The 24,026-nt window shown below is 36.3% G+C and overlaps 1 protein-coding gene across 2 annotated transcripts in view; it reads left to right on the top strand.

Moving 5' to 3' along the window:
• LOC135221650 (transmembrane protein 151B-like) overlaps nucleotides 1–24,026 on the top strand; it is a 252,687-nt gene that overhangs the window by 172,721 nt on the left and 55,940 nt on the right. For both annotated transcript variants that reach the window (XM_064259339.1, XM_064259340.1), the window contains exon 3: nucleotides 7,980–8,089. The gene's annotated coding sequence lies outside the window, so the exon portion shown is untranslated. The remainder of the gene's footprint in view (nucleotides 1–7,979; nucleotides 8,090–24,026) is intronic.

Raw genomic sequence — 24,026 nt, 5'->3', positions numbered from 1 at the left:
AAATGCGGTAGTTTTCTAGGTTCATAAGACGTATAATTTACAGATATAGATAAATATATAAGGAGAACTTAATGTATATGATATATAAATATTATATATATAAATATAAAGATATATATGTAAACAATATAAGTTGTGATAAAACTCAGGTATTAAAAATAATATATGATATATATATATCATATATATATTTATAACATAATATAATATATATAAATATATATATATATATATATATATATATATATTATATATATATATATATATGCAAAAGTATAATGACACTAACACATCAGGTATTATAATACAAATACGCATGGTCAATCAAGGCAGTAATTGCTTTGGGGAAGATGGGACCTTATAAACATCTATAAACACCGAGTGGCTAAGAGCGTTATATAACCATTACAGTAAGTGGTACGGAATGATACGTACACAGAAAACGGCAAGATTTGAAGAAAACTCTTTCAACACATGAAAAATCCCGAAGTTGGAGCAGAGGGGCTGAAAATACTGCTGAGGATTATCTGATTGCGAATAAGCGGTTCCACGCAATGAAAAATATATCTTGTGTTCTCTGGCGTCATCCATTTTCATTTCTTTTATAACAACTGATCTCATCTTTCTGTATTTACCTTCTAATACTTCTTTCAATTGAACGCCATATTCGTTGGAAGTTTGAATTTCAAGTCAATGGCTCCATTGGAATATGTTCATATTCTGAATGCTAATAATAATAATAATAATAATAATAACTGATGTTTATCCTAACTACTGGAACTAAATGAAAAATATTAAAAAGGAAGAGATTCTAAAGGCGCCATTTTGTCTACTGCACAAAATTCACGAGCGTACTTAGCCATGTGTTCCGGTTACAATGAAAATGTGGGAAAAGAAGCCTCATTAAAGAAGAGAGAGAGAGAGAGAGAGAGAGAGAGAGAGAGAGAGAGAGAGAGAGAGACCATTCCGCGTAAATGAGTAAGCAAGTCTGCATGTTCTTTTACCGTCAGTGACTAGGCAATTGATTCATTCACAAGCGTACACCAAAGCGAACTGCTCGGCAGAACATATTGATCAGCGCTGGCTTCCTATCCACTTGATAGGTGCACAGTGTTGGGTTCTTCTCACTCGTATGGTGTGGAAGGCAGGACCACTCTATTCAGTTTTGATCTCTCTCTCTTTCTCTCTCTACAGCACGAAAGTATTTTATTATTTTTCCCGTTGTTTAGTGAAGCTCCTAACGTCTCCCTTCATTATACTGAAACTAGGTCATTCCCTCGCTTAAGGGTACACTAGCAATGGCTGGTTTTATATCTATCTATTTACCTATCTATGATGTGTTTTCAAAAACAAAGTTAAAAATGTTAGGTGAATAAAATAGAGAAAAGAGAGCATCATTTCAAATAAAATAGATCCGAGTTTAGAACGACAATAACTGCTATAACATTTCAAGGTTTATACACCCATCATAATTAGATGAACGAAAAAAAAAAGCAAATTTAACCCCAATAAAGGTGAACATATATCTCCTGTAAATTACTGTCAAATTACTGCTGATCATACGGCATTATGGAGGCGTAATTCTAACCTCCATCACACAAGGCTTAAAATATGAGCAGTAGGACCTTAGGGCTATTCTTAGGAGAAGCAATAGCGGGCTGTTATTAAACGGAAATTATTACGCAGATGCAGACTTCATATCTGTATTATGCAAAGGGGAGATAAAGAGAGGGGGCGAGAGAAAGAGAGAAAGAGTGAGGGAGAGCCATTAGCTTACATTTCCTCTGACCATCAAGGATTATAAAAGGATGAAATCTTTGATAATGTTGTAATGTATTGTTTCTGGGAGATGGCAGAATAGAATGCTTTTTATTGATGTCTCTTATTCAGCAGGATTTAAAAAAATAATAAAGTCCCTCCCTCTCTCGTCTGCAACATGGGAATGAAAATGTCCCCAGGGATCCTCTGGCTGCTCATAAAACGCTTTTATCAGCAAAAGTGATTCTTAAGAAGTTCTCGGCCATTTTTCTTCTTTATCGTTTGGTTTGAGAATAATAAAAAGAACTTTAAAAAGTATGTTCATTTCGTTCTTTCCATTTTCCCGTCGCAGTTTTTCTTGCTATGCGTTCTCATCTCTTACCTTTCCCAGAGATGCGACTTACCTTGCTCCCTCCCCCTGCAAGTTTTACCTTACTCCCTCCCCCTCCAAGACTTTCCTTGCTCCTTCCCCTTCCAAGTCTTAGCTTGCTCCCTCCCCCTCCAAGACTTTCCTTGCTCCTTCCCCTTCCAAGTCTTAGCTTGCTCCCTCCCCCTCCAAGTCTTAGTTTGCTCCCTCCCCCTCCCTCAAAGTTTTAGCTTGCTCCCTCCCCCTCCAAGTCTTACCTTGCTCCTTCCCCTTCCAAGTCTTAGTTTGCTCCCTCCCCCTCCAATTCTTATCTTGCTCACCTGCCCTAACCCCCCTAATCCTACAGTCTTTCAATCACCAGGCCATAGCCATTCATGTCGTGCCCCTTGAAGCGCCCTTAGCCGAGCCTTCAAAAGCCCTCCATCACACTGTATGTTAGGTCCAAGCACCCTCCACACAGGGCCTTCAGGCGAAGGTTCTTTCTTCTCGGGTCATTTCCGTAGCGGCTGAGGGCGGCCAAGTGCCTCCTCATATGTCATTAACCTTTGTTTACCTCCCCTTCATGATCCTTTGCGATTCTGACGTTGTTCCGCTACAGAATGTTCTCTGTAGCGGTCTTGGGTAACCTTCCCGACGACCTTAGTGACCTCAGTTCACGCAGGGGCATGGAGGGTCCTTCCCAAGGAAACGGAGGGTCCTTCCCTATCGCACGGATGGTTCCCAATTCCCTGTTTCGCATATCGCTCGTCTTCGACAGCGCCATTTCCTGGCGTTTTCATGTCGTTTAAACAGTCATGAGGGGCGACTGTTTGTTCTGCGTGTCACGAATTTTCATTAAGGGGATCATGCTCTCTCTCTCTCATGCTCTCTCCCTCTCTCTCTCTCTCTCTCTTTGTAACAACTGATGCAGGAATCACCATGTACTTTATAACCTTGGGAAAGTGATCTGTTACTTATCAACATACATAAAAACGAAACGATAAAATAAAAATAAAAATAAAATATTGACGAAATGATAATATTCAAAGAAATCTATTTATAATCGAAGTATAATAATCAAAAAACCTTTCCCTTAGATGAGTCAACTAGCGACGCTTCTATATTCGACAGCTATACTATATGAGAGACAATTCTTACTCCCTCTGTATATTCCATCTAAATAATACCCTCTATAGATTCCATCTAAATAATACCCATATTACTGGTGACATTAATAAAAGCAATATCCCTTTAAATTTAAATGCTCCCCATCCAACTACACCGTCATTACAATGTCATTGGGAATTCAAAGCAATATAGTTTGGGAATTACTAATAGTCATTCTGAATTCCTAGCAATAGTTCTTGCGAATTCCTAGCAATAGTATTTGTGAATTCCAGGCAATAGCGCCTGTGAATTCCTGTCACTAGTACTTGTGAATTTATAGCGATAGCAGAAGCGAGTGCCTCACAACAACATTTGTGAATTCCTAGCAATAGTGCTCGTGAATTCATAGTAATAGTTCATGTGAATTTCTAGCAATAGTGATTGAGAATTCCTAGTAATTGAGTTTGTGAATTCCCAGCAATAGTGTTTGTGAATCCCTAAAAATAGTGATTATGAATTCCTAGGAATACTTGCCAATTCCTAGCAATAGTGCTTGTGAGTTCCTAGCAATAGTGCTTGCGAATTTCTAGCAATTGTGTCTGTGAATTCCTAGCAATATTGCTTGAGAATTCCAAGCAATGGAGCTTGTGAATTCCAGCAATAGTACCTGTGAATTCCTAGCAATAGTGTTTGTGAATTCCTAATAACAAGGCTTGCGAATTTCTAGCAATAGTGCTTGTGAATTCCTACTAACAGGCCTTATGAATTCCTGCCAATAGTGCTTGTGAATTTCTAACAGGAGTGCTTGTGAATTCCAAACAACAGGGCTTGTGAATTCATAGCAATATTGAATTTGAAACAATAGAGCTTGTGAAGCTCTAGCAATAGTGCTTGTGAAATTCTACGAACAGTGTTTGTGAATTCCTAAAAACAGCGCATGTGATTTCCCAGCAGTAGTTCTTACGAATTCCTAGTAAGAGTGCTTACGAATCCTTAGCGAGTTCTTATGAAGTGCGTTAATTCCTAGCAGTACTGCTTGTCATTTCCTAGCAATAGTGATCGTGAATTCCAAGCAGTAATGGTTATGAATTCTTATCAATAGTTTTTATGAATTCATAGCAATAGTACTTATGAATCCCTAACAATAGTGCGCTTGTGAGTTGTAATCCGTTAACTCTTATCAATATGGCCATAATAGTTTGATTTAATATCGCGTGTTATTTGGTTTTATGCAAAGTTGAAAATTTTCACGTTAATGCAACATTATCACACACTTATTAATATTACTTCGACCTTATCATTTTGTCTTGCTGGCATAATGTTTTTCATCACCCACATTCATTATATCATACATTCATTTCCTGTCTTGCTTGTTTACCATTGTTTAACCCTATCTGTTATTTACTACCGTTTATTTACGTTTTGTTCTTACTGTTCCATTTTCCAGTAACTTTCCCATTTTCCTTTAATTTTTCATTTTCATCAAAGTAGTTTTTACTTTCTCCCATTTTTTTTATGGAACTAGTTCGTTTCAGCTCTTTTATGTTTATCCAGTTTCCCTCTGTTTTCTCGTTTATGTCTTTCTGGATTTTTCCCCTCACTTTTTCTTCCTTCAGTTACAACCACATTTTATTTATGGCAATAAAGTTCGTCTTTCTAAAGTCTCTCTCTTGTTTCCTTCATTTCATAATTATAAATCATCTGAGTTTCACTGCCATTATTATATATCATGTCTGTCTATTACAATATTCTAATTATTTTTCTTATTCACATATTTCATGTTTCTCCTTCAACCTTATTTTCGTCTCTTTCTCACGCCTTCAATTTTAAAGCAAGACTTCACGAGACTTCCTTTCTTAATTCTAAACTATCTATCTTTCTACCAACCGTTTACCACTAATTTCCTCTCCTTTCCTGCTTCCTCCGTGCAATCGAGGCTGTCGTTGTTTCCTTCACACCTCTCCCCTCTTCCATTTTCCCCCTTTTCCCCTTGGGCGCCCCTCTAGGCTCCATATTTGGTGCTCACTTCCCCTTGTCTGATCCGTCTTAAATCTCGATTGACAAATGAGATCTTTGAAACTCGCACCGCTGTGTAATTCCGTCACACACGAAAAGGCGCTCGTTAGAAGATCTGGAAACTGACGTTTTTTGGCGCCTCTGGCGCTTACGCCGTTCGGATTCATTTTACAGTCTTTTTTTATCTATTTTTTTTAGCTTTATTTTTTCTTATTATCAATCGCCTTGTTTGTTCTTTTATCACTGATACGCTTATTAGAGATTTTGTCACGTTTATTTCATGTGCGCTTGTATTGTTCTTGTAACAGTGTGACTGTTTTACGAGACTTCATAATACTGACGCTTTACTTTTGTTCACTGAATTTTTTTTTTTTTTTCTTTTTTGTATATCCAAGACTGCTGTTTTTGTTGCTGAACTGTACTGAACTGAACTGAACATACATACATAAAAACACGCTCGACCGAGCACACACACATGCAACCCGGAACCCCACACTATACGTAAATACCACCCAGTCGAAATGGAGGACTGTGACAGAAAAAAAAAAAAAAATATCATGACAGAAACTGGGATATTAACAATGATATCCTGATAGAAACAGGAATAATAGTAAGAATGATATCCTGATAGAAACTGGGATAATAATAATGATCGCTTGAAAGAAACGGAGATATAATAATGATACCCAGATAGAAACTGGGATAATTAATAACAATGATATCCTGATACGAACTGGGATAATTATAATGACAGAAACCTGGATAATAATAATGATATCATGAAAGAAAATGCGATAATAATAATGATATCCAGATAGAAACTGTGATAATAATAATGATATCCTGATATAAACCTGGATAATAATAATGATATCCTAATAGAAACCTGGATAATAATAATGATATCATGATTTAAACTGGGATAATTATGATGATGTCCTGATAGAAACCTGGATAATAATAATAATATCATGATTTAAACTGGAATAATTACAGTGATGTCCTGATAGAAACTGGGATAATAATATTACCTTGATAGAATCTAGTAAATACTGTTAATATCTGTAGCATCACCACCAGAATCAATACCACCGTTATTCAAAACGATAAATTAGCAAAAAAAATGTTATTTCCCTTGAGCTAGAAGTATTGTTATATCATAAACCCCAGCATCAAGTTCGTGAGAGAGAGAGAGAGAGAGAGAGAGAGAGAGAGAGAGAGAGAGAGAGAGAGAGAGAATGTTATCAAACGATACCAATTACTCTTTTTGTTGTAAACATCTCAAACTAGCTCCAAATATCGTTACCGGGAAACGAGGGCTTAATATCTAAACCCTTCACATCAAAGACATTTTCCCATTCTATTTTCTCGGATGTTTTTATTTCAGTGAAATGAAAACAGCCTCAAAACACAATTATATTTTTTCTTTATTCTAAAGGTTTAGTTTGTACTGGGAAATCGTATAAATGAACAAATTACTGAGTCTTCATTGAAGTGAAGAAAACCCGCGGAGCGAGCTACTTAATACCCTTTTCCAGCCCAGATCCGAAGAGCAAGTAAGGAATGAAGAAGAAACGAAAGGAAATGAAAAGGAATGCCCTAAAGGAGGGTGAAAGCGATCGTGTCGAAAATAACCGCGTAAGCAATGGACTCCGTACCACTAATCCCAAAGTCTATATTTAACATTACAAAAGCTACCTTGAACTTGACCTTCGTGAATCATTCATCAGCTGGGAACAATAGCTTTTGAAAGGCCGAGCACAAAGTCACACTGTGTAAATTAAAAAAAAAATACGCTACTCTCTTTGTAGTGAGTAGGAGTTATTAAACAAGTGGAGTTATTTATGTATTTTTCAAACGTTCTACTGTTTGAACGGGCGTATTGAAAATATCGGCGTTAACTTTCATAACAATTAATCATTGAACTACTACTTCTAATACTACTATTTTCACGTATACCATTATTATAATTAATATTATTTTCATCATTATTGCCACTTCTACCAAAACAGGAGCGACAACGAAAAGTGACAGAAAGAATATAAACACAACTGATGATAAAATTACTATTTTCTTAATGTGAGTGAAGTACCCATAGCTCACACGTTTTTGTTGATTCTGCCATAGCAACAAAATAATGTCAAATTGCTTCTAAGGAGTATACCATTTAACAATAAAATTATCTATTCTCGGTTCCCCACTATCAAAACAAAGAAATTATTACAATTAATTAGCAAAATAAAACGGGAAGATTTAGAATACCAGAATGCTGACTGAAAACCTTCATTAAATGTTTTAGTATTTTACATATTAATAACGTCTACTTCTTCCATATACTGATGTTGTCGGATTGGCTAATGAACGTTCATACATCCATCCTATAAATATGATTTCTTATGGAATGAAACTTCTCGCACCAATCTAGCGTTACCTGAATAAGCACCTGAATGACCCTTGTTCGGACTCAAGTATTTGTCTCGTGAACGAAATAGTCACTTTCCGAATGAAACAGTCCCTTTCTATAGAATACAATACGTATTCTATGAAAGACGTTCATTTACTCGCCAACCTGGCTATTCAGAAAACTCCGGATTCTGTCCCTAAATACTTGTGCGTGTTTACTATATCCTACATAAAGGTTTGGAACTAACAATGTCCTACAAAATGCTTTGGAGTTAAGAATGTCCTACAAAGCTTTTTCATGTTATCTTTATCTTCTGTAATGATCAACATTCTCTTTTTTTTTTTCCAGGTACTGAGGTCGATGGTACAACCGGATCTGGAAGTCATTCGTGGTGATAAGATAAATCAGGAGATGCAGATTTTGTGAGGAGACTTCCTGACAGCCACTCACGGGACAGGGCAAGTAAATTGATTCAAGTCGGTTTTTATTTCCACATGATCAGTGCACTAACATACGTTCAATCGCGTACAAGCTTTGTTCGAAAAGTATGGCTTGAGTTTTTGGGACTGCATGACCATCAAAGCCACGTGCAATAATAGTCCAATTAGCTCAGGAGATCGAGAAAAACACCACGTTTTAGAAAAGGCAGAATTATCACAATATCTACTTTAACGAAAAGAAGTTTCAAATGTCCCCATCTTCTCCACTTATTTCTTAGTATCTGAAACTGATTATAGTATCATTACTTTTCCAGTATTTTTCAACTGCTGAGTACAATAACTCTATTTCAAACCTCGATTACTTACTACTTGTTAAGTTAGAATAGGGACCTAAAGGTGTTCCAGCCCTATACGTCCTGTGATAAACGCATTTTCTTACACTTACTGAGTTTTGAAAGAAAATTCCTCCCGTCACTTCTTTAGGTTTTAATCAGACAAGAAATGACTTTATGACGAATGAAAATGTAAAGGCAAACTCGAATAAATCGGTCTATCAACAACACAGGTTTCAGTGGGATCAACTTCCTGATTTAAAGAATAAACTCCTGAAAAAAAAGTAAAATAATTTTCTTCTGAATCGGATGAGGTGGCTAACAGGTAACTTCTAGAAGACATTAAAACATAATATTACTGAACCGCTATCGAGTAACATGTTTTTATCAACAAATCTCGGCAATACATTTTAAAACTGAACGACGATCTTATGACGGTGACGCAGGCGCCCTCAAGCGATACAAACTCGTCAACTGAAACCCTTAGAAATCCACAATCCCACTCTCCTTTGCGTCTATGCTAATGGTAATGGCCTCTGTACTAAGCTAAGTCTACGCATGACAGGCGCCGCGCAAATGTTAAGACCACATGATGATTCAAAATCGTTGGTGGTAAGTCATATTGATGAACAAATGTTTTACAGTGATTTCAGTTAATAATATGGATATGTGTTGCTCAGGCTTTCGTTCAACTTTTTCTGAAGGAAAAATTTGATAGCATGATTCTCTCAGATAAAAGAATAAGGGTGAAATGGCATGAATGATAGTGACGCGTTCCCGCGATGACGTTACTCGGTGGAAATGTCTCTGAAGAGGACCTTTCTGCATATTCCAGAAAGCCGCTACGGACAACAGAGACACATCCCACACCGCCAGGTCTAATAAAGCAAAGGATGTAATGAATTACGTTATTCAAAAATACGGTTTCGTTGGACGACTTAACTTTTGAGAAAAGACGTTGATTATGCTTGGTTACTTTTCTCTAAGTTTCATAATTCTTTCCAGTTATCATTGCGCATTAACAATACCCAATAGCTGCTACCTGCAACAGACACTTTTACTTGCATGCAGAGAAAATATATATCTTTCTTAAGCGTAGAAATTAATTTTTAAAAAATACCGGCTTTTCCTTTACAGCCTCCCTTAAAATTCTGAGTCATAATGCGCAATATAATGGGAGAGAGAGAGAGAGAGAGAGAGAGAGAGAGAGAGAGAGAGAGAAAGTACTGTAAAAATCGACTTTGATTCATTTTCCGATAATTATATATACTATATATATATATTATATATATATATACACATTTATATATATTTCCTTCGAAATCTGTCTTAACAGAGAAACCACCTAACTATGTTCGCAACGAAGGAACACGAATAAGAAGGCAATGATTTCTCCTAGGACTTCGTGGACGACGAATTTTCATATATCTTTTTACCGTTTTTATTTTTTATTTCTAATGCTTTGTTTTTCTTAAGTATACATATTAAAAAAAAGGCGGACGATATCAAGGGTAAAATAAACTATATAATAATAATAATAATAATAATAATAATAATAATAATAATAATAATAATAATAATAATAATAATAATAATAATAATAAGGGATACCAACAGAACAAACTATTCGGAACCAACCAGAAAAGACTATACAGCCAACTAATAGGGGAAGACAACCACCAAGAAATTCCTGAAGCCGAACCAAGTAAGAGACTCTGGGAAAACATATGGAACAATCCGGTATCACACAACAAACATGCAACATGGCTCCAGGAAGTCAAGGAAGAAGAAACAGGGAGAATAAAACAAATATTCACAGAGATCACGACAGACACTGTTAGACACCAACTAAAGAAAATGCCAAACTGGAAAGCCCCAGGTCCCGATGAAGTCCATGGATACTGGCTCAAAAACGTCAAGGCCCTACACCCACGAATAGCAGAACAACTCCAGCATTGTGTCTCAAATCACCATGCACCCAAATGGATGACCACAGGAAGAACATCCTTAGTCCAAAAAGACAAGAGTAAGGGAAATATAGCCAGTAACTACAGGCCTATCACCTGCCTACCAATAATGTGGAAGTGCTACTAACAGGTATCATCAGTGAAAGGCTATACAACTACCTAGAGGAGAAAAACACATTTCACCATCACCAACAGAAAGGCTGCAGAAGGAAAGTGCAGGGGCACAAAAGACCAGCTCCTGATAGACAAAATGGTAATGAAGAACAGTGGGAGAAGGAAAACCAACCTAAGCATGGCATGAATTGACTATAAGAAAGCCTTCGACATGATACCACACACATGGCTAATAGAATGCCTGAAAATATATGGGGCACTGGAAAACACCATCAGCTTCCTCAAAAATACAATGGGGAACTCGAATACAATACTTACAAGCTCTGGAATAAGACTAGCAGAGGTTAATATCAGGAGAGGGATCTTCCAGGGCGACTCACTGTCCCCACTACTCTTCGTAGTAGCCATGATTCCCATGACAAAAGTACTACAGAAGATGGATGCCGGGTACCAACTCAAGAAAAGAGGCAACTGAATTAACCATCTGATGTTCGTGGACGACATCAAGCTGTATGGTAAGAGCATCAAGGAAATAAGATACCCTAATCCAGATTGTAAGGATTTTATCTGGGGACATCAGGATGGAGTTTGGAATAGAAAAATGAGCCTTAGTCAACATACAAACGGGCAAAGTAACAAGGACTGAAGGGATAAAGCTACCAGATGGGAGCAACATCAAACACATAGATGAGACAGGATACAAATACCTGGGAATAATGGAAGGAGGGAATATAAAACACCATGAGATGAAGGACACGATCAGGAAAGAATATATGCAGAGACTCAAGGCGATACTCAAGTCAAAACTCAACGCCGGAAATGTGATAAAAGCCATAAACACATGGGCAGTGCCAGTAATCAGATACAGCGCAGGAATAGTGGAATGGACGAAGGCAGAACTCGGCAGCATAGACCAGAAAACTAGGAAACATATGACAATACAGAAAGCACGACACCCAAGAGCAAATACGGATAGACTATACATAACACGAAATGAAGGAGGGAGAGGACTACTAAGTATAGAGGACTGCGTCAACATCGAGAACAGAGCACTAGGGCAATATCTGAAAACCAGTGAAGACGAGTGGCTCAAGAGTGCATGGGAAGAAGGACTGATAAAAGTAGACGAAGACCCACAAATATACAGAGACAGGAGAATGACAAACAGAACAGAGGACTGGCACAACAAACCAATGCACGGACAATACATGAGACTGCCTAAAGAACTAGCCAGCGATGACACATGGCAATGGCTACAGAGGGGAGAGCTCAAGAAGGAAACTGAAGGAATGATAACAGCGGCACAAGATCAGGCTCTAAGAACCAGATATGTTCAAAGAACGATGGACGGAAATAACATCTCTTCCATATGTAGGAAGTGCAATACGAAAAATGAAACCATAAACCACATAGCAAGCGAATGTCCGGCAGATGCAGAACCAGTACAAAAAGAGGCAAGAGTCAGGGGCAAAAGCCCTCCACTGGAGTCTGTGCAAGAAACATCAGCTACCTTGCAGTAATAAGTGGTACGAACACCAACCTGAAGGAGTGATAGAAAACGATCAGGCAAAGATCCTCTGGGACTATGGTATCAGAACAGATAGGGTGATACGTGCAAATAGACCAGACGTGACGTTGATTGACAAAATCAAGAAGAAAGTATCACTCATTGGATGGTCGCAGATACCATGGGACACCAGAGTTGAAGAAGAAAGAAAGAAAGGGAAAAAATGTATAAGTATCAAGACCTGAAGATAGAAATGAAGAAGGATATATGGGATATGCCAGTGGAAATCGTACCCATAATCATAGGAACACTAGGTAAGATCCCAAGATCCTGAAAAAGGAATCTCGGCAACAAAACTAGAGGTGAAGTAGCTCCAGGACTCATGTAGAAGAGTGTGATCCTAGAAACGGTGCACATAGTAAAAAACATGATGGACTCCTAAGGAGGCAGGATGCAACCCGGAACCCCACACTATAAATACCACCCAGTCGAATTGGAGTACTGTGATAGAGCAAAAAAAAAAAAAATATAATAATATTATAATATTAATTATATTATTATTATTATTATTATTATTATTATTATTATTATTATTATTATTATTGCTGCTGTTACTATTAGTATTATCATTACTAACTCTAGGTAAAAAACGTAATTTCATGCATTAAGCGAATTATAACGCTTTAGTCAGGCTCAGCACTTTTAGCGTTTTTAACGAATAAATGACTAGATACACAAATAAGCAAGCCAACAAATAATTAACTAAATAAATAGATCAAAAGAGAAAACCTCGGCAAATCTTCAAGGTTTAGACGCAGCTTCGAAACAGGTTATTACCCTGGACAAATTCCGGTCACGCAGACTGATTACCGAAGTGAGATATCTGATGGTCGGGGCCAATTTGGCAGGAGCCTCAATGCATTACTTTGCCATCTTGAAAAGAATGTTAGACGATAATCGAAAAACCATTTTCGATGCTCTGGAACCATCTGAAGGCAGCCTTGTCAGTCTTACTCTGGTCGATTTTCAAACGGGCTACGTATAGTACATACAAACCCGAGTATTCTCCCTAATTTCCAACTCCACCCGCCAACCCCACCTTAAAAAAAAACAGTGGGAGAAGATTGTCACTTTAACTAACCTTATCTAGGGCTCAGCGTCATACACTGTTCAAATACTTTAAAGTTAAACATAAATTTCTTCACGTGCACAATTCTACTACAGAACCGTGAAAATTATACATCTCAACTAAAGGAATCACGACAAATAATGGATAATCAAAAAGATAATTTTATTTTTTTACTTTATCCAACGAAAGTCGGCTGCTGGAAATTCATTTTAAAATTATTTTCATACTATTGATATTAAACTAGGTCCTAAGGGCTAATCAGACCTAGCGTAAAGGCCCGCATCCCCTAACGATCTTATTTTTGTGGGGGCAGAATTTAATTAAATAATTTCACGTTAATTCTAAACTCCGTAAAGCAGAACACATGATGGAATATTAATAACAGTTTGGAAAGAAGGAAATGTATCTCACGAACCTCGATATTCCTCAAAGGGTGGCAATTCTAGATGTGCATAATTTATATATAAATATATATATATATATATATATATATATATATATATATATGATGTATATATATATATATTACATATATATATATATATATATATATAGATATATATATATATAATATATATATATATATATATATATATATATATATAGTGTGTGTGTGTGTGTGTGTGGTGTATCTTTATGAGTATATGCTAGTATGTATGTACATACGATGTCAATATTACATTTGATAACTCATGCTGATACATTATCGAATACATTAACGTGCAAGAAGACTAAAAGTGGATAAAAATGAAGAAAAAAATCATAACGCGTTAAAAAAAAAATCCATGTAACACAACTGACTTTTGCCTATGAAAGAAACCAACAAAAAATGTAAGAAATAAAACAGGCAACGTTTCCCGAGCAAAAAATATTTGTCAGGATCCTCTCCACCACAGCAAGCAATTTAGCTCCTTCCTTCGCTGAAACCATCCACCAAGAATTCTCTTCGAGTGGAAAACTGGGCTTTGCTGTGATGCTGGTACAGCCTCAGTTCTTGCTCAGCCATTGCTGGGAGCACAATGTAAAGACTGCGAGCATCAAAGTGAATTGCAACGGGTTTTGACTTTAGAAAAATCTGTTTGTCTTCGGCCTTTGTAACATGACGAATTTAAGGATACTTGTCCTGAATTTAAATGCTATATTGCAATTTGTTGCTTTACTCCATCTAGTAGCATAAAATGAATAAAAACATAAATAAAATTAAGACAGGTTCACAATGTAAAAATACCTGAGACTACACAAAGTAACCTTCTTTTTCGAAAACGTGCAAGAACCTGAACGAATAAATCGTTCCTACTCTGTCAAAGTGTCGAATATGCATTGTTTTCAGTTTTTGTTTATCTGCATCGACAGTGATTTTAGCATTGATTTATTATTCCTGCAAAATATAGAGTGAGTCTCTCTCACCTTTGAGACACACATGATACTCTGAAACAGGGTTTCAATGATAGTCACCGTCCATACTCAAAATACTGGAAAAAATCTTATTCGACATTTTGCTACAAAACGGACGGAATGGGATGACATGGAATTTAAAAATTTAAGCCAAAGGCCTTGCGCTGGGACCAATGAGGCCATTCAGCGCTCAAAGGAAAATTGAGAATGAAAAGGTTTTATTAAAGGTGTAACAGGAGAAAAACCCTCAGAGATGCATTATGAAACAACTGTCAGTAGATGCTGGAAAGTCAGATGGAAGAAAGAGAATATGGACGGAGGTACAGTACAAGGAATGAAACGGGTTGCAGGTTGGGGAGGAAGGGATGCTGTAAAGAACCTTGAGTGATGCCTACAGCGTACCACGTGAGGTGCATTGACGGCGTTAACACCTACGGGGCCAGAAAAGGAACGACATATACTCGCAAACATTCAGCGTACAAGAAATCCCGCGTTATCCGCCAGTGCTTCAATATCTTTGAAGAAATAAGGAGTCCATTGAGTTGACAGTACCCGGTGTCAGCCTCCACAAATTGAATAAGTTTTTTTGAGGAGTTTCGCTAATTGTTCTTCGTCTAATAAATAAAACTTCACGCTTCGCAGGATGCTGGGCTCTGGTCATTGAGGTCTCAGAGCCGCTTGGATATGTATCTTGACTGCTAGAGACAGCGCGCAGAAAGTGAAATAAGTTGAGATATATAGGGAGGGATGTGTGCTCGTCTGCACAACGAATTTTTACTTGCTCATATTTTACATACATTGCATGCAAACGCACACACACAAACGCCCACACACAAATATATACATACTTGTATATATAATATATAGATATAATATATATATATATATATATCTATATATATATGTATATTATATTATGATATATCGATTCATATATATTATATATTATATATATACATAGATATTATATATATATATCTATCTATATATATATATATATATATATATATATATATATATATATATATCACAGTTAAGGAGGCTCTCATAAGATCCACATAGATTTTGAGGACAATAAGAAACTGAGAGACTGTGGCTAATACAAAAACATTTCAACCTGAAACAATATATTCCTCACATATCGCTTTCCACGTATCAAGAAACCCATTTAATCTTGTAAATATATATGAAATTAAACATATAAGAATGAACTCAATCTTTTGTTTGCTTGCCACAAAAAATGTGTTAGCTCGTCATCAAATTTCAATACCTGTGTTCTAGGCTCTTATCTAAACTTTCATACTTATCACCTCCGTTAATATCGTTAATACAATGATGATATCACCATCACCATCGTTCATATTTCACAATCATGTCTGCGGGTTTCTCTAAAATGCTAAATTGAAACACAGATCTGTCAGCTCCGATCATCTGGTGTCTACCTTCTCCGAGGCAGAAATGAATTCGCTCAGACATTAAATCGTTCTTTTCAGAGAGAGAGAGAGAGAGAGAGAGAGAGAGAGAGAGAGAGAGAGAGAGAGAGAGAGAGAGAGAGAGAGAGAATTTCAATTCTTTTGAGGGACACTTATACGCCCTAACTTTGAACAAAGTGTTTGACGATTTCTCTCTCTCTCTCTCTCTCTCTCTCTCTCTCTCTCTCTCTCTCTCTCTCTCTCTCTCAATTATCGTCGAAGCAGAAGTAAAAACGAGGCTCGGGATGGAAGCGTGATGATGACTGGAACTCTTTCAACTTTCTTTTCTAGTTTACCTCTATTTTTAGGATGCCCTGGATACAAGGGAATATCCTTCCATGCGAGGGAACAAGGATTAGAAATTGTAAAAAGATTGAATGTTGAGAAGAATAAGTTAGTGAGCAAAGGTAACTGCCTCCCAGATAAAAATAGATAGATTTATCTAGACAGACAAATTCCAAGGCCAGGGTAAATCAGACTGGTTAGTTTAGGAAAAAATATCGTTTTCCACAGCAAATGATAATAAATTCACATCTACTCAAATTTCAACGCTGTACTTACGTAACGAACTGGCAAGATTAGGAAGTTATCATTATATAAAGACAATCTTTTCGGCACATATTTGAGCCTTTTATTCTTCTAGTAGAAACCAATTAGATACAATACAAATATATGAAAAACACCCAAGATTAATGAAAACTAAAATTTTTACGACAAAAATATCGCCTTCATTCCAACACTGATAATCAATTAGGACTCAGAAATCAGCAGAGATTATACGACGTAACTCTATAGAAATATATTATGCAGTGGTTATCAACCAGGGTGAATTTCCCCCATGGAAGAAATTTCACTTTCGGGAGGTGCGGCAGTGGGGATTACGACCACAAATTGACAGGCTCAAACTAGCACTAGGACCACACAAAACGCAATGCTCATTGGTCCGCACTAATGAGAGGTCGAGCTGCGCTTTCCCACTACTAGCTTGTGTATTTGTGTTTGTATTTTGTTGCATATTATTTGGAATGCACCTTTTGAGGCAGACAATTTTGGAAAGGGTGGAGGAATGACAATCTGACATATGGTGAAAGGGTGCATGGGGCAAAAAAAAGTTGAGAGCCGCTGGATTATGGAGATTATACCACTCTGTAAAGAACATACCTCTTGCCAAGGCAACGCAAAAGAAATTACTCAAATTGTATGAATGTATGAATGAAGCAAGGTACTTTATTAACATTATAGTTGTTATTACTAATTAAATGTGCAATATCGCCACGTTTACATTGTTTCATGGCAACAAATCGTTATGTAAAGGGGATTACCTGATTAAATGTGACACGTTATTTCTTTTACTATGAGGAAATTGTTTTAAATCAGGGATGAAAATAAGAATAGGTACCTGAAATGAAACATAATATTTAATCATTAGGATATGTCGCTAATTATCATTATGTGCGCGATGGTTTCGATGGCGACATGTTGCCATCTAGAGGGTGCCTCCCAATAAAGTGTAGATAAATTATTTGTTAATTTGAGAAGATTGTATTAATTCAAGGATACAAATATGAATAGCTACCTGAAACGAATAGATATACTTTAAAAAATAGCTAATGGATACAAAAACCAGATATTTGTCCTCCATTATACAGAAGCTGAGCAATACACAATTATACAATAAAATTCAGAGCTGTATATCACAAATACGTATCTTACGTAATGTATCTGCAGATTAATATGACTACAAGGGATTTTCAACATTTCTTCTCTTACATTTCAATAAAAAAAAATTCCTCGTACAGACCACATTTCCATAATCTATACAGAACATTTTCTTGAAGCACTGTCTTATTTTTCCAAGAAAAAAAATTACAACTTAAAAAAATACATTATTTCAAAAAGACGAATGAAATGAACTTTGATAAAACAAAGAAATAGGGCATCCATGAATAGACCGTCACCAAGATCTTGCAAAAAATACCAACAGGATATCCAGCCTGTTTCAGAGAGAGAGAGAGAGAGAGAGAGAGAGAGAGAGAGAGAGAGAGAGAGATAATTGTGGCTATTGTCCTCGTAAAAACGCTCGTATTTCTGGCCAGAGACAAATATAATTGGATCGTTAGGAGGACACGGCCCGATGGGAAAAAACATATGATGTTAGAATTTGTAAATAAAAAAAGAGAAGTTTAGATGATTTTTTTAAAAATCAAGAAGTGACCTCGTTCACCAAAAATTTAAGTATATAGAGGTATACATTCACATACACACCACATACCAGCTGCTACACAGTACTACAATACTGACATATACATACACATTAGTGAGGGGATAAATATACAAACACACACACACACACACACACACACACACACACATATATATTATATATATATATAATAGATATATATATATAATAGATATATATATCTATATATATATATATATATATATATATATATATATATATATATATATATAATATATAATGTATGGGTATATACAGGTGAGGAAGAGAAAGTAGAAAAATGCAGAGCAAACGGAACGTCCGGTCGCTTCGCGGTAAAATATGATTATCTGTTAAAGATCTACTCCAAAATCTGGTCTATCTGTAATTAACGAGGAAAATTAAAGTTGCATGAATATGTCATATTTTCTTAATTATATCTACTGGATTTATGGGCTGAAGATATACGGTGCACTGGGAACCGTGTACGCAATCCAACACAACTATACATACATACATACATACATATATATACATACATACATACATACATACATGGTGTTCAATGGCAGTTGTTCTAAAAGCAAAAACATGGCAAAACGCTTCCCTTGCTTTCTTTAGTCTTAGAACAGACTATGATAAACCCATGAGGGCTCCGAAGAGAAATCTGCCTGCAGAGAGAGAGAGAGAGAGAGAGAGAGAGAGAGAGAGAGAGAGAGAGAGAAATATAGTAATGGAATAAAAAATTTCTGCCAAAGGCCATCGGCTGGGACCTATGAGGTCATTCAGAACTGAGAGGGAAATTGAGAGCGAGAAGGCTTGAAAGGTGTTACAGGAGGCAAACCTCGCAGTTGAAAGAGGCAGTACAGTAATAGGAATGGAAATGGTCGCAGCTACGGCACTAAAGGATGTTTAAAAGAAACTACTTTACCCTTCTAAGAAGAATAAATATGAGGAAAGATAAAACACATTCAGGAGACGTCAGCGAAAGCAGCAATGAATTCGTCCCTCGCTTGAATACCTGGAGATATCAGAGGATTCCAGGCCTTTACTGATCATCATTGTTGATCTATTCAAACTTTAGTTATCAATAAGTTCATTCCGTTTGGAAACAATTCTGGAACAGAATACCTGCAAAGGACCTTCTTTCTCTCCGTCTTCCTGAGATCCTCATCCATCTCCTGATCTCTCTCTGGACTCCATCACGACTTTAAAGGGTATTATTTCTCTTGCTGCGATTTTTCAAGTGACTTTAACGAAATTTTCTCAAGTTTTTTTCCTTCGTTTCGTAACTTTTTCTTTTTACACATTTTGTGCTATTGAGCTTTAGCTACACGAATAGAATTCTCACTGTACTGAAAGTGTTTATTACAAAATCTCCTTAAAATTTTCCATGACAATACATTTCAAGTCATTAACTGCGGTCTGTTCAAAATATACACTAAGCCAGTTTTCTGCTCCTATTCAATGTAATCAGGAAAAGATTTGTAGAATTTTTATGTTGAACGTAATTTATTATTACAAATGTATGCTTCTATATACAATATATTGTGGCGGAATCACAATATATATACTATATATATATATATATATATATATATATATATATATATATGTGTGTGTGTGTGTGTGTGTGTAAGAGTAAGGTGTGAGTAGTGTAGTTTGTGAGTGTAAGGCGCAGAGAGATTTGGCATGGCTGCCTCATCAAGATGCAAGTCTTCTCCGAAAAATTTTAAAGTTTAATTAGCTTTTGTCTCGTGGATGCATTTGTTAATTTTTCAGTTTCTTTTTTCTTTATGAGGACGACAATTTGGCGAAAGAAAAGAAAATGCTTCAATGTATCTAAACTACCATCAGAACTCGATGTCGATTACTATACGTGTTATGGAAAACAATAAACTTTCTCCGAACGCGTGACGAATATATAAAAGCATAAACCTATTTTGACACTGTATTTGATCATGGCCTCTATAGGAACTCTACTAACCTGTATAAGCACGGAAAAAGCCGCTATTCGGAAAATAGAGAAGAATCTCTAAAAGTGTAACGCTGCTGAAGTAGCCATTACTTTTAATAAAGTATGCTTGAGAGAGGGTCTGCTTCCTAAGTACAATAATAATAATAATAATAATAATAATAATAATAATAATAATAATAATAATAATAATAATAACAACAAGTCAAAAACTCAAATCCGGAAATGCGATAAAAGCCATAAACATATGGGCAGTGCCAGTAATCAGATACAGCGCAGGAATAATGGTATGGACGAACCAAGGCAGAACTCCGCAGCATAGACCAGAAAACGAGGAAACATATGACAATACACAAAGCACTACACCCAAGAGCAAATACGGACAGACTATACATAACACGAAAGGAAGGAGGGAGGGGACTACTAAGCATAGAGGACTGCGTCAACATCGAAAACAGAGCACTGGGGCAATATATGAAGACCAGTGAAGACGAGTGGCTCAAGAGTGCATGGGAAGAAGGACTGATAAAAGTAGACGAAGACCCACAAATATAAAGACAGGAGAAAGACAAGCAGAACAGAGGAATGGCATAACAAACCAATGCACGGACAATACATGAGACAGACTAAAGAACTAGCCAGCGGATTTGACACATGGCAATGGCTACTGAGGGGAGAGCTCAAGAAGGAAACTGAAGGAATGATAACAGCGGCACAAGATCAGGCCCTAAGAACCAGATATATTCAAAGAACGATAGATGGAAATAACATCTCTCCCATATGTAGGAAGTGCAATACGAAAAATGAAACCATAAACCACATAGCAAGCGAATGTCCGGCACTTGCAAAGAACCAGTACAAAAAGAGGCATGATTCAGTAGCGAAAGCCCTCCACTGGAGCCTGTGCAAGAAACATCAGCTACCTTGCAGTAATAAGTGGTACGAACACCAACCTGAAGGAGTGAGTAGAAAATGATCAGGCACAGATCCTCTGGGACTATGGTATCAGAAACAGATAGGGGATACGTGCAAATAGACCAGACGTGACGATAATTGACAAATCAAGGAAGAAAGTATCACTCATTGATGTCGCAATACCATGGGACACCAGAGTTGAAGAGAAAGAAAGGTAAAAAATGGATAAGTATCAAGACCTGAAAATAGAAATAAGAAGGATATGGGATATGCCAGTGGAAATTGTACCCATAATCATAATAACACTACGTACGATCCCAAGATCCCCGAAAAGGAATCTGGAAAAACTAGAGGCTGAAGTAGCTCCAGGACTCATGCAGAAGAGTGTGATCCTAGAAACGGCGCACATAGTAAGAAAAGTGATGGACTCCTAAGGAGGCAGGATGCAACCCGGAACCCCACACTATAAATACCACCCAGTCGAATTAGAGCACTGTGATAGAAAAAAAAAATAATTGATTGATTATTAATGTAAATCACATTCATCTTAACAGAATTCATCCCCAATATCATTATAAGGTAAACCTCAATACAGTTATTATCATCGGAAATTATACTGATACGTAACAGGGTTTTTAATAATTAATTTAATAAACAAGATGAGTCGTAAAACTCGAAAATTATTTGTTACAAGTGTTTCGCGAATTTACAAGTCAAGGTCCCTCTTAAGCCCGCCACTTAGCTTTCAATTATGCCTGTACAGTTATAACTGCACAGTCGGCCTGTGCATTTATAACTGAACGTTAGTGTGGACAACCTGCGCAGTTTTTCTGGCCTGCGCACTGCAACGTTAATGTGGTGGAGGCAACGTTTTTGGCTCAGTTCGCTGTCCGTCCGCGGACAGATAGCATGTACCAATCAAGAACACTGAGTTGGATTTTATTAAGCTGAAGTGTTTAAACCTAAATTGATGATATATTGGATTTACTTGTGCTTTCAATAATTGATACGGATGTCAGAATAATATATATTTATAATTTTTCCACAGGAAAAACAATTGTGTATAATGAAGGCTGAAAGTGCATCATTCCTGAATATCTTGTAGATTTCATTGAAGTCTATATGAATGAGACTTTGCTTTGACAAGTAAAATCCAAAGGCCATCGTAACAGATTAAGCCTATGTTTATTCGTGGTTATAAACCATTTATGCAAGTCAGGTTTTCAATGAGAATAAATATTATTATGACAAAATAATGTAAAACAAGAATATCCCTATATGCGTCTATTCATGATTATGCATCATATATGTAATTCATATTTAAAATGAGAACAAAATAATATTCTACTTTCTGATGAAACAAAATCAAACAGTTTTGGACTGTTTGTTTATTCGTTGCTTACATCTCACACAAGTTCGTTTTGAAGTGAAATTAGTCTGATCAACACACTAATGAAACAAAGGAAGACCGTAGTAAACTATGGATTTTCATTCACTGCAACACGTTATAAGAAATCCAATCTTAAAATGAAAACAAATCAGTATTAACCCCTTGTTATGAAACAGAAAAAATATTAGGCCTATATGTGTCAACTTTGAAACGAAAGCAAACGATTACGAACTTAATTATCTTTTTATGAAACTCTTCCTTCAGTCATAAAATCTTCAATATACATTATGAAAGTTCTTGGGCGAAATTTAAACTCTTAAGAAATTCACATAGGAGTATTTAATTCGTTTTTGTCAACCATACTCTTCCACTGGACGTCTGACTTGACGTTTATGAATTTTTTATAATGCCAGTAAGCCAATCAATTACAGACAGAGCATCGTGTGTTGACCCCGTGGCTCCTACGGAGGACTGAGGAAAAAGACTGTATGTATCGTTAGTGGCGAAGATTTGTCTGCACAGTACGACTGTGCAGTTATAACTGCGCAGGCATAACTGAACTTTAGTGGTGGTCTTTTACCAGAGTCACATATTAGGTCACACAAGGATCCTTACTTATTCAATATGATCAAGACCTATAAAAAATGGTTAAGTAATAATAATGATAGAATAAAGTGATTAATGGTATAATAATAATAACAGTGGCATTAGAAGTGCTTTAAGATTGAAAAACGAAAGAAAACCCTGAATACAGGAATACTATGACCCTGAAAGGGATATATATATATATATATATATATATATTATATATATATATATATACACATACATATATATATATATATACAATATATATATATATATATATATATATATATATATAAGCAAATACACGGAAATGATAGTCAGGAATCCAAGCGCTTTAGTCTTTATTCAGACATCGTCAAGGAGCTACTAAAGTACAATCGGAGAGGAAGGCCTCAGGTACAAACAAGATCAGGAATACCAGATGGTTAATTATCAAATGGGTGGTAAAAATTAAAAGGGATAATCCAGGATTATCGGATATCACACGGTCACAAACTTAAACAAATTCTGACCCTAACCGAAATTACAAAGTATCTTTACAGTCCAAAACATGTTTTGGACTGTAAAGATACTTTGTAATTTCGGTTAGGGTCAGAATCTGTTTAAGTTGTGACCGTTTTGGACTGTAAAGATACTTTGTAATTTCGGTTAGGGTCAGAATCTGTTTAAGTTTGTGACCGTGTGATATCCGATAATCCTGGATTATCCCTTTTAATTTTTACCATTTTCCCTTTTGATAATTAACCATCTGGTATTCCTGATCTTGTTTGTACCTGAGGCCTTCCTCTCCAATTGTACTTTAGTAGCTCCTTGACGATGTCTGAATAAAGACAAAAGCGCTTGGATTCCTGACTATCATTTCCCGTGGTATTCGCTTATTTATGAAGTCACGTGCATCTACTGTGATTTTTTAAGCATATATATATATATATATATATATATATATATAT

Source organism: Macrobrachium nipponense, chromosome 3 (genome assembly GCF_015104395.2).
Source record: "Macrobrachium nipponense isolate FS-2020 chromosome 3, ASM1510439v2, whole genome shotgun sequence".
NCBI classification, from domain to species: domain Eukaryota; kingdom Metazoa; phylum Arthropoda; class Malacostraca; order Decapoda; family Palaemonidae; genus Macrobrachium; species Macrobrachium nipponense.
This window is presented reverse-complemented; position numbering and strand designations above follow the sequence as displayed.